The following is a 17202-nucleotide window of genomic DNA, read 5'->3' as shown; positions in this document are numbered from 1 at the left end:
ATAAACAATGTGACCGCAGAACTTTTTTTTTCTGAAAAGTTAACTCACATATAAGGAGAATGTTATTTTCATCTTGGATCTGTGTTGTTTTTTCTGTTTATTTTGCAGGCTTGCGTAAGAAAATATCACCATTTCATAAGAGACTGTCAATGGTATCATTGTGGCATCCATCATTTGCACAAATATTTTCTCCCACAGCCCAAGGTCTGGCTTTATTGTAAATTGTTTTTAAAGGACTCAATCCAAATTTAATGCAGTTTGCCATTTGTCTTTCTCCCAAAGGCCTCTGACTAATGAGGATATATTTGTAAAGCACCCTTCAGAGTATAGAGGAGAAAAATATTATAGGAATGCAAAGTAGCATAAACACTGAAAACTTAGTTCTTTTTTTCTGGAAGAAATGCTTTTCTTGTTGTGTCATAAAGTTTTGGGAATTAGGTTTGCTTATATTGCATATATTAAACTTCAAAGGCACAATATTTCCTAAACCCTTTTTATCCTTTCAGTCTTGTGTTATGGTAAATAGGTCAATCTCCATATTATTCAATAAATAATCAAATTTATTATTTAAAATAAAAATTTTATTGATATCTTTTGTTTTTATATCACCTACATTTCCCAGTGTATTACTTTCCTGTTCCCTTCCCAGAGATCTCTCCCCTATAACAAGTTTAATAATCTGCCACAGAGCAGCAAGGAAAAAGCATGAGTCTTTCATCTGAAGGGGGCTTCAGGGTTTGCACTGGTTTTAGGGAAAGTGACAAAATGTCTCCCTCACTCCAAAGGGCATGAAGGTGACTTGGAAAGGATAGCAAATGGCAGCAGCATGAGACTGACTGGGAGACCAGAGGAGCCTTCCTAGGGTTCTTGTGGTGAAATCTTCCATGGTGGGGTCTAATGGCGAACCAAAAAGGATCACACTCCACCCCTTACCATGGGGAAGAATAGCTCTAGGCACAAGGGACATCGTGATACAGGGAAAGAACGAGTCAGAGCCTGTGTTTGTGATGAGACTAGATTGGGGTGTACCTAGAAGAGAGAGGAGACTCTCTACCTTTATACTTCCTACTAATATCCATTCAGGTAGAGGGCTGGGGTAGATGAAAGAAAGCCTCTTTCCAGATGTCAGCTGAATGCTAAGACTGGACTTGTTATCTCTTTTGGTCATATCTTTCACTTTATATATGTATGAAATTATATTAAAGCTGAATAGCTATCTAAGCTGATAGTTCTGTTTATTTGAATGCACATAGGGGAGACTGGGATAAAAGAGCATCCAGGAAGTGAGATCTAAATTGTTGCAAATTTGTAAATGCAAGGTGGAGCTTCCTATGCAAACTGGTTGGGGGCTCAAGAGTTGTACACTTAATAGAGAAAAGAGTAGGGTTTGGCATATTCCCCAAGCCTTTGACTTCTTCCATTTCTTAATCTGAACCCATTTCTCCACCCCTCCATCCCCCATCTCCCCAACACATTTTCCTCCTCTTTTGTGTTTACCTTTGTATTGAGGGCATAAGTTAACTTGATTTGGAAGGATCTTGTCAAGGATTTGTAAAATTCTCTTCGTAAAATGGGGATGATGAAAGTACCTACCTCTCAGAGCTCTTGTAAGGATGAAATGGAATAATATTTATAAAGTGCTCTGTAAACCTTAAAGTACTAGATAAATAATAGTTATTGCTAACAATATTTATAATAATGATTGTGAACCAAAATGAAAGGCTTTATACTTGCCCTTTGTTATGTTAGATTTGGTCTATTGTTTTAACCTGCTAAGATTCTTTTGGATTCTAATTCTCTCATCCAACATATTAGCTATCTCTTCCAGTTTCATGTTTTCTGCAAATTTTATAGGCATGCCTTCATCTAAGCCATTGAAAAACCATGTTGACCAGCGTAAGGCCAAGGACAATTCAGTGACAGGCTCCACTAGACATATCCAAGTTGATCTTGACCATTGATTACTATTTTTTTGCATTCAGTCATTCAACTAATTCTGAATCCTTTTAACCATATTATTATCTCCCTAGGCTTGAGCTTCCTCATTTGTAAAATTAGGAGATTGGGGCAAAATGGCCTCTGAGTTTCCTTCCAACTTTAAACTTGTGATCCTATGATTCAGTAGTTATCTAGTCCACATCTCAGTTTATGTTGCCCATGAGGCTATTACAAGAGAAATTGTCAAAACTAGACTAAAATCCACTTACATCACATCTGTTGCATTCCTCTGATTTATTAATCCAATAAAAATCCTCCCTCCCAAAGGAAATGAGATTAGTCTGGATGATCCGTCCTTGATGAAGTCATTCTGGGTTTACCAATTGGTGTATCTCTTTCTAAATGCTCGTAAACCTTCTTATTAATAATGTGTCCTCTAATTTTCTAAGAAATGAAAATCAAGTTCATTAACCTTTAATTTCTAGCCTTCTCTTTCTTCCTTTTTTTTAAGTGGGTCATTTGCCCTTCTTTCATCCTGTAGCACCTCTGCTATCTTCCATGACTTTTTTCAATGTTGTTTTGGTGTTCTTTTGTGTTTTGTTTTGTGTGTCTGTGTTCTTTTGTTTTTTTTTTTAAATATTACTGTCACTTCTTACTGATGCCCCCCTCCCACCATCAGAATTCTCATTTATCTCCATGATGATTCAACCAAACAATCAACAAGCATTTTATTAAGCGCCATCTATGAGCCAAGAAACATAATTGATAGTGGCTCAAAAATCAAATCAACCATGTCATTCAGTAGCATAGAATGTAGTTCCTCAGGGACTAATAATTTAAATTACCTGAGGTCAGCTAGATACCATCTTACTCTCTTCACTTCTTTTGGTCGCCAGCTCACTGATAAACATTTTTGTTGAATTCCTCCCAGGTCAGTGGCCATTCTCTTTGGGAGAGAAAACAGAAGCAAAATGAGGATGAAATAGATTAGCTTCCTTGTCCATTATTATCACATCATACATCCTGGACAGCCGACTCATTCCTTCTTTGATGTTCTTCTTTTGGTGCTTCAGCCCTTCTGAAACTATTAGCAGATCCTGTTACTATTTTGTGATTATCTTCAGTTACCTGACTTTCAATAAGTCCTTTAAAAATGTGAGATGGTTGATTTGTCTACTCTGCAACTGCAATGATCTGTCTAATCTTATTGCACAGCTTCTCCTCCTCCCTTCCCCCATTCCTCCTCATTGGAATAGTTTGTGCTTTCAGAATTTTGGTCTCAGGAACTTCCCATCTATCTGACTACCCTGGAAGAATATTTGGTGATTGATTCCTACCTATTTTTTTCTGAACATTTTGAAATCTGCCATCCCTAAATACTGCTACTGCTACTACCACCATTACTACTACTACTACTACTACTACTACTACTACTGCTACTACTGCTACTACTACTACTACTACTGCTTCTGCTACCACTACTACTACTTCTGCTGCTGTTGCTACTACTACTACTACTACTACTACTACTACTACTACCACCATTTACAGGGTGTCTGCTACATGCCAGGTACTATGTTAAACTTTTTATAAATATTATTTCATTTGATCCCTACAATAACTCAGTAAGGTAAGGGTTATTATTATCTCCATTTTACAGTTGAGTAAAATGAGGCAGACAGAGATAAATAAATTAGGGTCACACAGCTAATAAATGTCTGAGACCAGATTTGAACTCGGGTCTTCCTCACTCCAGGCTTAGTGCTCTATTTACTATGCCATCTAACTGCTTCTCTTTCTTGTGTTCTTCTCTCATGAATTATGTGATGGAATGGTCCATTCTCCCAAGGTGGCTATGATATCTATTTTAGCAATGAATTCCTCCTTGTTAGTAAAAAAAAAAATCAGGTCCAAAAAAGTCATTTCCCTTATTGCATCTTTTTTTGCTTTTTTTTTTTTTTTGGAAGGCAATTGGGTTAAAGTGACTTGACCAAAGTCACATGGCTAGTAAGTGTGTCAAGTGTCCAAGGCCAGATTTGAACTCAGGTCCTCTTGACTCCATGGCTGGTGCTATTCACTGTGCCACCCAGCCACTCCCCTCCCCCGCCCCCGCTTATTGCTTCTTAAACTTTTGTAGGATAGAATTATCATTAAGGCAAGTCAAAATGTATTAGCAGCTCCATTTCTTTTGGCAGGAAGAGAGAATTCAGTAGATATCTAGACAATAAAAGTCCCCCTGTTGCTATTATATCATGTCTCTGTACCAGATTAGTACTAATAGCCAGCATTTGTATGTATATATATATATATATAAGTTATAAATATACATACATAATATTGTTTATGTATGTAGTATTTTAAGGTTTGCAAATGCTTTGCACATATTATCTCATTTAATCCTCAGAACTACCCTATGAGATAGATACTATTATTATCCCCATTTTACAGATGAGGAAATTGAGACTGAGGAATATGAGATGACTGGCCATTGTCACTCAGATAGCAAGTGTCGGGGGCAGAATTCTAACCCAGTTCTTCCTGATTCCATGTCTAGCTCTCTTTTCATTATGCTATCTAGCTATCTGCTACCAAGATTCTACTTCTCCTTCATTTGGCCCTGGTACTAATATTGAGCATCTTTCCCTTCCTCAAGTTCCTTGATTTCCCCACATGAACACATCTCCTGAATATGCCATGCCACTCCTCTATCATTCCACCATTTTTATTCTTTTGGATCCATTTGGAAAATCCTTCCTGTGACATATTTCAGTCATTAATCCGATGCCACCAAGTATCAGTGATACCTATGAAATACCTATAAATTACAAATGTAATTTAATGTGTTAAGAACCTTAGTTTACTCTGTTTATTATCCATACTAAATATACCGATACGTATTTGGAAGTAGGTACTATTATTATGCCCATTTACAGAGTGAGAGAGAGGTTAAATGACTTGCCCAGGGCTACACAATAAATATCTGAGGCAGGATTTGAACTCGGGTCTTCCTGACCCACCGCTCTATCCTCTGTGCCACCTAACTACCTCTAATGTGCGTGTGTATGTATGTATATTGTATACAGACAACAACATCATAGATATCCAGTGGTTCACATAGCTAGTAAGCGTCTGACCCTGACTCTTTTCATTGATACTGCTTCCTGTAAATGACTGGACCTTTTCCTTGCTATTTTGCTTATGTTTTTACCCACTCTTTTCTTTTCTTTTTCTGGGTAATTTAATCATTTTATTAATTGGTCAGCAAGTTATTAATAAAAGGGTGGTTGCCATTTCTCTGAGACCAAAGACCCCTAATGGTGGTGGGGTCATAGTTTATATGCCCTTTGAAGATGAGGTATTCCCGAGGGGTGCCTACTCAATTGATTAACAAAATGGAAGGTGGGCTATCTTGGGGTACATGACTTAGGTCATTCAAATCTTGGTCAACAAGACATCAATTTCCATATCATCATGTCAAGATTTCACCCAGACTGGTCTGAGCAAACACAATGACCACAAATACACCCATTAGCCCAAACTTAGAATTTCTTTTACTTTCTGATTAGATCTTGGCCTGGATAAGTTTCTTCTTTCTTTTTTTTAAGGGGGGCATAAATTTTCTAAAAGATTTCCCATACTGGTTGGTTTCTGAATGAGAAAAGAGAAAAGGGGGAAAACTCTGATCCTAATACAATAATTAGTTATTTAAATATAAGAGAGAAAATATTCATTTCTCATAGCTTCCATTCTTGTTTGCTATTGGAGAGAACAGGGAATCCTTTGGGGTTAAAGGGAAATTGCTCTACTTTGAGATCTCACTCTCAGCCAAAACCAATACCTTCATTCCAATTAGCCAGGAGGACATGGGACATGAGCTTTTCCTGGCAGTAGACTCGGAAAGTATCTCGGGTCAGGATCTCATCAGGTGTCAGTTGTGATTCCAGAAGAAGTATGTCCTGCCAGTTGAAGTTGGGATGGGAAGCCCAGGTCGTGGCCTGGGTGACTTGGCCTCTCACCAAGTCCAGGACCCAGCTGTGGATTGGGCTTAGGAGCTGCCACACGGAGATACCCTTCAGCGCCATGGGGAGAAGTGCAGGCTGCCTTATGACTCCAAGACCCTGGGTCAATACCTACCTGCTTTTTTTTTTTTTTTTGAGCAATCAGGGTTAAGTAACTTGCTCAAGGTTATACGGCCAGGTGTTTCTGGGTGGGTGCTAAGTGTCAGAGCCCGGATTCGATCCCCAGGTCATCCCGACACTGGAGCTGGTGCTCTTACTCACTGTGCTACCTGGCCATCCCCAGCTTTTTCACCTTTCAGTTTAAAGATCTCTTGATCAGATTTAAAGGACTCCACACAAATGTGTTTTATTGACTACTATTTGCTAAGGACATATTTTAAGCTATGGTTCAAAAATTCACTTTCCATTCTCATACCCTATCTTAACCAGCTGTTCATATGCTAAATGTGCCTTTCTTATATTTATTTTTTCTGTATTTCCATAAGTACATGTTGTCTCTCCCAATAGGATATAAGCAGAGATTGTTTAATTTTTGTCTAAAACATATTTGATATGTCTTAGGTGCTTAATAAATACTTGTTATTTGATTGGTTGATTTCTCTTCTGCAACCCCTACTCTCAGCAGGCAATAATGATGAAAGTGCTTCCCTATTCTCCTGAGGTCTTCAGTTTTTCTGTTCAGAATTTTTTCATCTTTAGCAATGCTTTCTAGGTTCTTTCCTATATTTCATTTGCCCACACATTAATGGCTATATATGGGCACTGGTCTTTAGCTCTCACATACCTCAGGCTGCCATTTGTAATGTCCTAGATATATACTCTTGGAATAATAGACCCCTCTATTATTTCTTTCAAATCATAAAACAACTGCCTACATACCCCTCAGCAGTGGATAGCAAGCACCACTACACATCTTTTCTTCCTTTGGCTATTACTTTATCTCACCCCATGGCATCCATAGATCCTGCCACGTTATTCCTTGGAGCACACATAGAGTTCCTGAGATCACACCAACTCACAGAATAGGGCTCCCAGATATTTGTTATTCTAGATTTAAGGTACTCTGTGAGTCTGTGTAGAGTCTATGTAGACTCAAAACCACAGCCCATAAGCCTCCACTTTTTAATAATCGGCCAAAAGATAAAGTTCAAAGTAAAGGCACTTAATAAAAGGGTATAGTAAGAAAAGTAACAATAAAATATCTCTGTCACAGATCTTGGGCATACTCCCCCACAGATGCATATGTAATCAGTTGGAAAAGTTGACACACATAGGGAATACATATGGAAAAGCATACATATAGGGAACACATATGCGCATGTACACAATGGTGTGTGGCGTGTCTTAGGCGCTTAATAAATGCTTGTGTGGAGGGACATACACATAAGGAAAATATGTTGCCAGGGCATGTGTGCGAAGGAACAAATGTATAGCAACTGTGTTGGGGCAAGACACATGCATAGAAGGACAACTAATACATCTGATGTTATGGGGCTGCTAATGTGGTTTTCCTTTTGTTTACCTCTGTCTGTACCAGGGCAGTGAACAATCATAGCACATGCTGAGAGCTCATTCAGTGGAGACCCCTGAACAAGGTTTAATGCACTTATGGCAGGCTTCCCACATTTTTCTAGTAATAGGAAGACCCAGTGTTCTCCATTGCTTTTATTTGAGACTTAGGATTTTCCTGGCCATGCCTTGGCACAGACAGAAGCAAACAAAAGCCAAAGAACAAGCAAAAAAAGTCTATTCATCTAATTAGAGCTACCTGCTTTGTTTCTATGTGAAAAGGGGAAGGAAATAAGCATTTATATAGTGCCTACTATGTGCCAAGCATGTCTATGCCAGTGATCTCCAGATGTTTCTCTGTACTTCTCTAACTTTAGTAACTATTTTTTCATCCTCTGCAATAGAGATCAGCTTTAAAAGTTGTAACTTCTTTCAATAGGGGTCCTTTTGTCTATCTTGATCAAAAATTGCCAACAAAATGATTAAGTGTCCCACAAATGATGTCCCTTGTTCTTGGGTGTACAATGAAGTCAACTCTACCTTCTCCTCTCTGGGAAAAGCCAATGATACCTCCTTCCGCTGGCTTCCACCCTCTTTGCACCTCGTGGTTTAATTTTTTGTGAGGATGTCACTCAGGATGTGACTCAGCCCCTCCAGCTTGTTGGTTATAGTCTCATTTAGAGGATGAGCTGTTAATGTTTGTGCATAGTCTAATTTCTTAGCCCTCCCTTTCCATCCCTTCACCACCGTCATTCATAGGATCAAAGATTTAGAGGTGCAAGGGGCCTAAGAGGTTAACAAATCCATCTCCCAATTTTTATATAAGAAGAAATTGAGACTCAAAAAGTTTGTGACCAGACCAGAGTCCCACTAGTAAATATCATAGGTAGGATTAGAACTCAGGCTTCTAAATCTAGTACCACTGTACTGTGTTGTCTCTCTGCTGTTTCTTCTGAAGCAGCTACATCCCTCTCAGGCCTTTCTCTACCTCTCTGCTTCATTGGTTGCCATTGTTAAAGAATTTATCATCTATTGAACAACCTACTTGTGTAAATGTCCTTGTCACTAAACTGGTCCTTGGACAGAAGACACTGTTTGTCACTTGGAACATTCCCACCTTCTTTTCATCACAGTAGAATGCATGATGGCTTGTGCTCTATCCACGTGGCCTTTGAGAATTCAAGGTCAGCTCCACATTCCAGCATATGTAGGACTTTTGGGTAGATTATTGTTACATAAAGGGTAGGGACTGGGCCTGTGACCGCACTGATATAGGAAACTCCCTACCGATACTGAATGGGGCCTTCTCTGCAATTGATCATCTATTAGAAAGTTTCCTAGAACACTGCAAGATTAATGACTTACCCAGTATCATACAGCTAAAATGTATAAGAGGTAAAATTTTAATTCAGGTCTTCCTGGCATCAAATCCAGCTCTTTATCCACTATGGAATTTTCCCCAGATCTACCAATATCCTATTAGAATTCATAATTAGGATACAATAAGCTTTGCTTGTTTTCGGAACACACTATGTCTTTTGAGACCATCTGGAAGCTTAGTCACATGGTCTTTACGTGATGAAAGGGAAAGCTTAGGAGAAGAAGGAAGGGTTGGAATATAGAAATGTTAAATTGGAATGCCTAATAAATATGACATAACATAATTATAGAAGAAAAAATATATCTGTCTGCTGCCATTAAATCTTTTCCTAAATAAAATTCTGAGTCTACTCATGAGTAAAAGAAAAAATTATGCCATCTGTGGGGGACGAAAAGGAAAAGTGACATGAGAGAACCCTTGCAGCAATTATAAGAAGTAGTTGGATGAATCATTCCAGAATACAAGATGGAATAAAATGACCTAGGAGTTGGAAGTAGATGTGGAGAAAGATAGAGAAGGAGAAGGATCATGGAGAATAGTGGGACCAGGGAAAATGGAGAAAACAGACCCAGACCTTGGAGTGAGTAGAGAAAGAATGAGGAGAGGGAACCAGTAATAGAGGAAATGATGATGGAATAATGGACAACAAAAAAGTAAGTGATTCTGATGTGCCTGATGATTCTGCTAAGGTACCAGATGGATAAAAAAAATAATAAAAGCAGTCAGAAGAGCCAAAGCAAGAGCAAGACAGACTCCGTTGGAAAGAGGACAGATCACAGAACCATGCAATCATCATAAGATTCAGAGAAGTCAGTTGTAGGAATCTTGATCATAGTTGGTGGGAATGACTCCAAGAGACATTTTTTCAGGGATTAATATGCCAGGCACGAATGAGAAGGATGGGAGCTTTAGGACTGGGGCAATTTATGATGGATTTAAAAAGAAATCTCTAGAATAAAAAAATGGAGAAAAGACTGTTGGCTGAACTTTGCAGCTATGTCATTAAGTGGGCCAAGGAGAAAGTCTGTTTTCTTATGATTTAGAAATGAAATGGTTGCTAGAGATTACATAGTTGTATTGTTAAGAGACATTGTGAGGTTATGGCAGCCAAATGAGATGATGAGGAGACTTAGAGTGTGGAAGCAGGGGATATCTGTATGAGACAACTGTGGCAAGTGGCAGCTAGACAGAGCCAATATAGCAGAGTCCTTTCCCTGGAAGCAGGCAGATGCTGCAGATATCCTGGATAACAACAATGAAGATATAAGGTATTGTTTATTATTATGATTACTTAAATAACAATAATTTAGGTAATAGTTAACATTTCTATAACACTTACTGTATGCTATGCACTGTGCTAAGCAGTTAATGAATATTATCTCATTTGATCCTTAAGACAACCTTGTGAGGTAGGCCATTTTACAAATGGGGAAACTGAGGCAAGCAGAGTTTTGTTGTTGTTTTTTTAAATTTGTTTGTTTGGGGGTTTTTTTTGTGTTTTTTTTTTTAAAGCAACTTGCCCAGATTTACATAGCTAGTAAGTGCCTGAGTCTGAATTTGAACTCATATCTTCCAGATTCTAGGTCTGGCCTCTATCTACTGTACCACGTATCTATCTATTATTGCTATTATTAGTATCCACCAACATTTATATGGTTCTTTAAGGTTTAGGAAGCATTTTACAATATTATCTTGTTTGATCCTCACAACAAACCTGGGAGGTAGGTGATGTTATTACCCCCCCCCCATCCCCATCTTATAGATAAGGAAACTGGTTGGGTGGTTAAATAACTTATCCAAGGTCACACAGTTATCAGTTGTCTGAGGAATGATTTAGGTTTTTCTAACTCCAAATGCAATGCACTATGTACTCTGCCACCCATTTCAGGAATGGTTGCTCCAGAGCTGTAAGGACCAGTTCTGGTCCTTGGTATGAATTCAGTTTGAGTGAAGAAGGGCAACCTCAGGGAGAGATTTTGGATTTCAGGATTCAAGGCTTACTTTTGAGAAAGCTGTCAGAGATTGAACAGGACGAAGCCGCCCCAGGGAGGAGCTTAGCCTGGGTACAGGAAAGCCTGGGATTCCACCTCAATTGACATACATTACCCCTGATCTCATGTAACAGGGCAGGCAACACAATAAAGCTGGTCAGTCCTCACCAGTCAGAGGCAGTTACACCAGGATGGGGGTGACCTGTCCCTGTCCCTCAGAGAGTTCAGCTTGGTCCACTTTGGACCAGAGGATCACAGATTTAGAAATCTCCACCCAACAGAGTGAGGTGTGAGAAGGCTGCTGGCAGATTGAGGGAAGACACTATAGGTGGGCAAAGGAGGGTAAAGGTAGAACAGCCATGAGCCCTTGGCAACAGGGATGACCTGGGCTGGCCAAGGGATCAGGAGATGTTGTGCCACATGAAATGGGGTTAGTAGAGGACAGTGGGGACAGAGATTTCAGTCCAGAGCCAAGAGGAAGCAGCACACCAGATATCAGTGCCCTGGGGCAAAGTCCTGGTCATACCACAGCTCCAATTTCACATCTAAGTGCCCTGGGTGTAGAGAAGAGGCCAACCCCAAAGAATCTTCCCAAATAAGGCAGCTAGTCTAATTACAGATATCAGTAGGGAAAACAATTTTAAGTTAATAGGGTAGGAGATGAAAACAAGGGCAATGAAGAAGTTGTAAAAGGGAAAAATAAAGAGGTGTTTTAAATGTAGTAGGAGTCTAATGAATGTGCAGCCCCCATTAGCTTGCTAAAATGGCATCTCTATATGAAGGACTCTAGGAAGCTAATTCTGGGTGAATCTTGATGGCATATCAGAAAAATGCCACAGAGAAAGTGTGACTTTTCTGTAACTGATTCCACTTGACCCACCATATTGTTGGGAGCAGCTGTTTTCCATTGATTATATGGTTGTAACTGTTGGAGTCTTCAAGACAAAAAATCAGCTCTTGTCATCTCTGCTGCATTTACATCTGAGGTATGGGGGTGACTTCTTCCCTCACTGCATACAGTGAGAAACTCCTTCAGGAGTTTCAGAGGCTAAGAGAATGAGCCATAGGAATCTGGGAGTCAGAATCCATGTTGGATTTTATAGCCAGCACACCATTAATGCCCCAAGGAACAAGAAGCAAGGGGCAAGAAGTGATCTTTGGGAGGAACCTTCAGGCTCTAGACCAACAGAAGGTCTTATCTAGCAGTGATGCTATCTCTTCATGCAAACTAATGAAGCTAATGCTATGTAGGGAATGAGGTCAGTTTAAGTCTAACCTCCCCTAACCCCACCAAGACTGAGGTGGCAAAAGGGGAATCATACCTCTGAGTGTTGGGGGAAATTTTTGTTCATTTGTTCTTACTATATCAGTGAGTAAATATCCCTTTGTAAAAGCTACTTGGTTTTAAGTAGTTAAATGGAACTGAGGTCCCCATAAATGGGTGGAATATGGAGGGGGGTTGAGTCAATGGCTGAGTAAAGATACACCTATCAGTCCTGGCCCTGACAGAGAGCATTGATATTACCTAAAGAATACTAAGCAGAGTTAAAAGAAATGTTATCTACATATACATACATACATGTATGTGTCTTCCCACTATTTATAAGTTCCTTGGGAAGAGGGAGTATGTATTTACTTCTACCTATAAGGCTCTTCCTTAGCTCCATCTGTAGAAATGCTACTTGTCAAGGCCCCATTCAAATGGCATCTTTTTCATGAAGCCTTCCCTGACCTCTCAGCCAAAAGCCATCTCTGTCTCTTCTCCCATAGAACATTGTGTATCCCCTCCTAATCATGTATGCATGTGTTTTATTTCCTTTACTATACAGAGAGTAAACTGCCTGAAGTCAGGAACCAAAAGTTAAGGGGTCAGAGTTAATGTCCTCGGAGATAAACAACTGGCTTTCAACCTATAATCCTACGTCTTCCTTATCTTCATGTCCCTTCACACCCCAGTGCCTTGCACCGTGTCTCCACAATAACGAGAGCACATTTGTTGGGTGGATTCATGAAAATGTTAGAAACCATCAGTATAGACCCTTCACCTGTGAAATGAGTGCTGAAGTACTCTTCAGACAGCTTCTGGTGAAAGCCATTTGGCTGACCTTAGAGACAGAATTTAAGACGTAAAAACATCTGTAGGGATGAGCAAATGGGTGAATTGCGTGATTTTCCCTCTCAGTCATGCTGAAGGGCAAGCAAGAGATGAAACAACAGGAAACTGTGAGGGATGGTGCATGGTAAAAAGAAGGTCAGGCAGTGATCATGCTGTCCACTGTGTATGGCTCGCTGCACTTGGCAGAAGAATCCATCCAGTTTTAAATAAATTCTGCAGCTGGGTGTTGACTGGGACAAAGAAAAATACAGGCAATCTCCCACTTAACAAACACTGTCAGTTCCAAAAGTTCTTTGTAAGGAGGCTGTTTGGAAAGTAAATTCATTTTCCCATGGAAAATTTTGGCTGGATTATAATTGTGGTTAGGCTTAATCAATCAGTCAATCAACATTTTTTAATCAACTACCATATACCAGGCACTATACTAAGTTCCCGGAATATCTCAAGTCTACTTAATTCATAATATAGTCAAAATTTGTATATAAATCGTAGAAAGAAAATAAGTTCTGATAGTCTATTGGAATTGTGATCTCATTGGTGTGGTTATTTTCTCCAAGGATGCAGATTCCACCCATTCCTGCCCATCCTGTTTGACTCTCATCTATTTCCTCCAATAAATTATCCCCAAGGGGTCCATCCAACATATGGAGCAATTTCCTCGAGATCTCTGGACATTTCCTGGATACCAACAAAGCATGAGGACTTTCCATCTCTCATTCTAACCATGACCAGTCCATCTTCTAGAATCAACCAGGAGGAAGAGAGAGGGTTGGATTTCCTTTGGGAAACTGCACCACTAGTTTAATGATCCAGAGGTCCTCTATGAAATGATGGCTCATCTTTTTAAATATTATTAAAATATAAATATTATTCCAGTAATGTTGTAAGACTGGTTGCAAGTCAGGGCATACTCTCTCCAAAAGAGCAAAGTTAAGGATCACACACAGAGTAATGGAAGTTGAGTATGTTTGGCAGAAGGAGGTTGAAACACAGTATAGATGAGAAGTGATAAGATAAATATCAGCAAAGAAATCTATAGCTGGAAAAAAAGAAGGGCTAATCATGTAGTAAGATCAAGGGATAATTGACTAATGGGCAGCCTATGTGTTCTGCTGGTCCTTAGTATCAGAAAATACATAGGAGCATTCTCAGCACAATGTGTGTGTATGGGGCGGGGGGAGGCGTGTAGGAGAGGGCAGGGAGGAGACACTCCGTGGTATATTTATAGGAAGACATGCATGAGAAGCACTCAGGTATAAGAGGGAGACATGACTGAGCCGTGATCTGCCCACATTGATGAGATCACAGATTCAGCAAAGCACCAAATTAAATTTAATCATGGCAGCTAGTGAATAGAAGTTATAGCTTTCCTGTTTAAAATTGTGAAGGATCAGACTTTGGAAAGGGGCTAGCTTTCTAGAAGGCCCATATTAGAATGCCTACATGTAGGAAGGAAGGCAACAAGCCTTTATTTGGTATCTAATTTGTACCAGGCACTGTGCTAAGGACTTTACACTTATTATCTCATTTTCTCATTTGATCTGCACAACAGCTCTGGGAGGTAGGTATTATTATTATTCCTATCTTAAATTGAGGAAACTGAGGCAGACAGAAGTCAAGTGATTTGTCAGGGTTACATAGCTAATAAGTTTTGGAAGCTGGATTTGAACTCGGGTCTTCCTGACTTTTGGCCCAGTGGTCTATGTGCCGTACCAGAGAGCTGCCTCTATTAGGGTATTGCCAGGTTACAATGAGATAACGAATGTAAAGTACTTCTATATAAGTGTATATTATTATTATTAGCCTACAATGACCAGGCCTCCTGTCTTCTACTGTACTCCTTCTGGGTCCAAGCAATACTTATAGAGAACCACAGAGGTATTCTGGTAAATGTTTAACAACTGAACTCTTTGGGGGGAAAATGTATGCACCTATATTTTTAGTTTAATCTGCATTATTAACACTTTCTTAAATCTGGACAATCAAGAGAACAGTAATTCAAACCCTGATTTGTACCAACTGCTGATTTAAATTTAAGTGTCTGTAGAAGAGCTGCAGCATATCCCTACCTATGTTGGGTGGGGACTGCTGAATGGGGCCAACACCTGAGAAGGGGAAGTCTCTGTGGAATTCGGGGTGGGAGCTCAATGGGCTTTGTGTTTTGCTCTGCAGTGGGAGACTGAGGACTGTGACAGTCTGTGCCCTGAGTTCTGCTGCTCCCAAGGCTGGTGGCTCATCATTGTTTATTGTCAGGGATTTTCATATCCATTAACAAAAAGCATTGATGCAGAATTGCAGATTTGTTTGTTTATATTGGCTAAAAGATCTAAGACATGTACGTGGACCCTGACCTTTTGATTCCCATACAATGTAGTGAAGAGGCAATGCAAATTAGGGGGGAAAGCCCTGAATTTGAAGTCAGAAGATTGGCTCTACTACTAACCACCTGTGTGATCTTGGGCAAACCACTTTATCTCTCTGGGCCTCAGTTTCCTCAGGTGTAAAATGAGAGGGTTGGAGTAAATCATCTTTAAGGTCATTTCCAGTTTTAAATCCTATTGTCTCAAAAGAGGAGAGCTGAATATTAATGACAGGAAGTAAAATGTACAATGCAATCTAGAAAGGTTGAATCTGAGGGATTGGAATGGAAAAAAAATGGCAATATTGGGCAGTGGAAGATGTGTACCAGTGCTACTGTTTGCCAGGTTGCTCTCCTTCCTGTGAGATGAGGTGAGATAGCTGAATATAGCACCATTTATGATGGTTTAAAAAAAAGTCACTATCATTTCCCATTATCACCTCCTTTCCACAACCCTTCTTTGTAGCAAAAAAAAAAAAAAGCAAACAAAACAAATATCCATGTCTGACAATATAGGCCTTATTCTGCACCAAGAGTCCACCACCTTTCTACTGAGAGGGGAGAGGCATTCTCAGTCTTCTGAAGTGATGATTTGTCCCTGCATCAGTCAGTCACTTGGATTGCCACCAAACATATTTAGGGATATAGGATTGTTCCTATCCTGCAAGCAGTTTGGTAAAGACAAAGAAGAAACATTAATTCACTGAGGATGGAAGTGGGTAGATGTTTTACAGTGGAGAGTTTGTGTTATTTGACATAAAGAGACTGTGGTCAGAGTTAAATGAGAAGTGATGGATGTTGGGAAGGTACCAAGAGGCCAGAAGGTTGAGGCACGCTATTTTTGCATCCCCTCCCCTTTTGTTAATATTGTGATAATTGTGGGCATTCATACTATTTGTGTCAGCCCAATTCCTGCTTGGGGTTGCTATTGAGCTATCTGTCTCCTTCCTCGTTGTCCCCTTAGCCTATATCAGTAGAGGGAGGAAACAATAATGATGCTTTTGGCAAACCAAATTAAGCACTAAAGATATGAATTGTTCAAACTGGACATGCTCTCGTTTCCCCTTGTTGAAGGATGTTGCTGGTTACAGTGGTACTGGGCACTGGTAACCCAGGCAACCTCACAGCTCAGTTTGGAAACGAAGGTGCTCAGTATCGCCTATGTGTAAAAACTTTTGGAGAACCACTAAGAGAAGATGGAGGTATCAGAGATGGGGTGGCTGACATATAAGTGGAGACTTCAAAAGTTCTGTGAGTCCTTATTCCAACTTCTACTCCCACTGGCAAACTGAGTCCCAAGCGGTCACTACATCTCTTCTTGAAGAGTTCTAGAAGGTAACTGAAGATTTATGAGTTTCTCTCTATTGCTCTATACTCAAATCTCCATTCTAGTGGGTTCTCCCCAATTTCAATTTCTAGTTAATATCTCCTCATTGTCATTGATATCGATCAACACTTTACTATCAATTACTACCATTAGTTTTTCAAAAGAGAGCATTTACTAAAGTAGCATAGTAACATTTGGTACAAAAGTCTCTCCTCCTTTCATCCCCTCCACTACCACAAAAAAAAGTGTGAGATAATTCTCCCTTATGTACATATAGAGTCCAGGGAAATCTAAGCTCAACTTAAAGAATATAGCCATATATGGTTAAAAAAAGGATCAGGGATAATTCATAGCTTTTGGTTATTGTTAAGTTCTTTTCTTTCATTGGGGTACTCATGAAGATATTCTTCATCATGGTGTAGTTTCTCTGTGGGGCTTCTGGTGGATTCCAAAATTCTCAGAACCCTTTGAAGCTTGAAAGGTTCTCTACTGGTCAAGAGGTGGGTAGGAGTCTGGGGTTGAAATTCTCTTTTTTCCACCTCCAAATACTTTCTTCTTCAGG

Source organism: Petaurus breviceps, unplaced genomic scaffold (genome assembly GCF_028583685.1).
Source record: "Petaurus breviceps papuanus isolate PSGF00001 unplaced genomic scaffold, PetGlider_PUasm1.0 178, whole genome shotgun sequence".
Classification (NCBI taxonomy): domain Eukaryota; kingdom Metazoa; phylum Chordata; class Mammalia; order Diprotodontia; family Petauridae; genus Petaurus; species Petaurus breviceps.
This window is presented reverse-complemented; position numbering follows the sequence as displayed.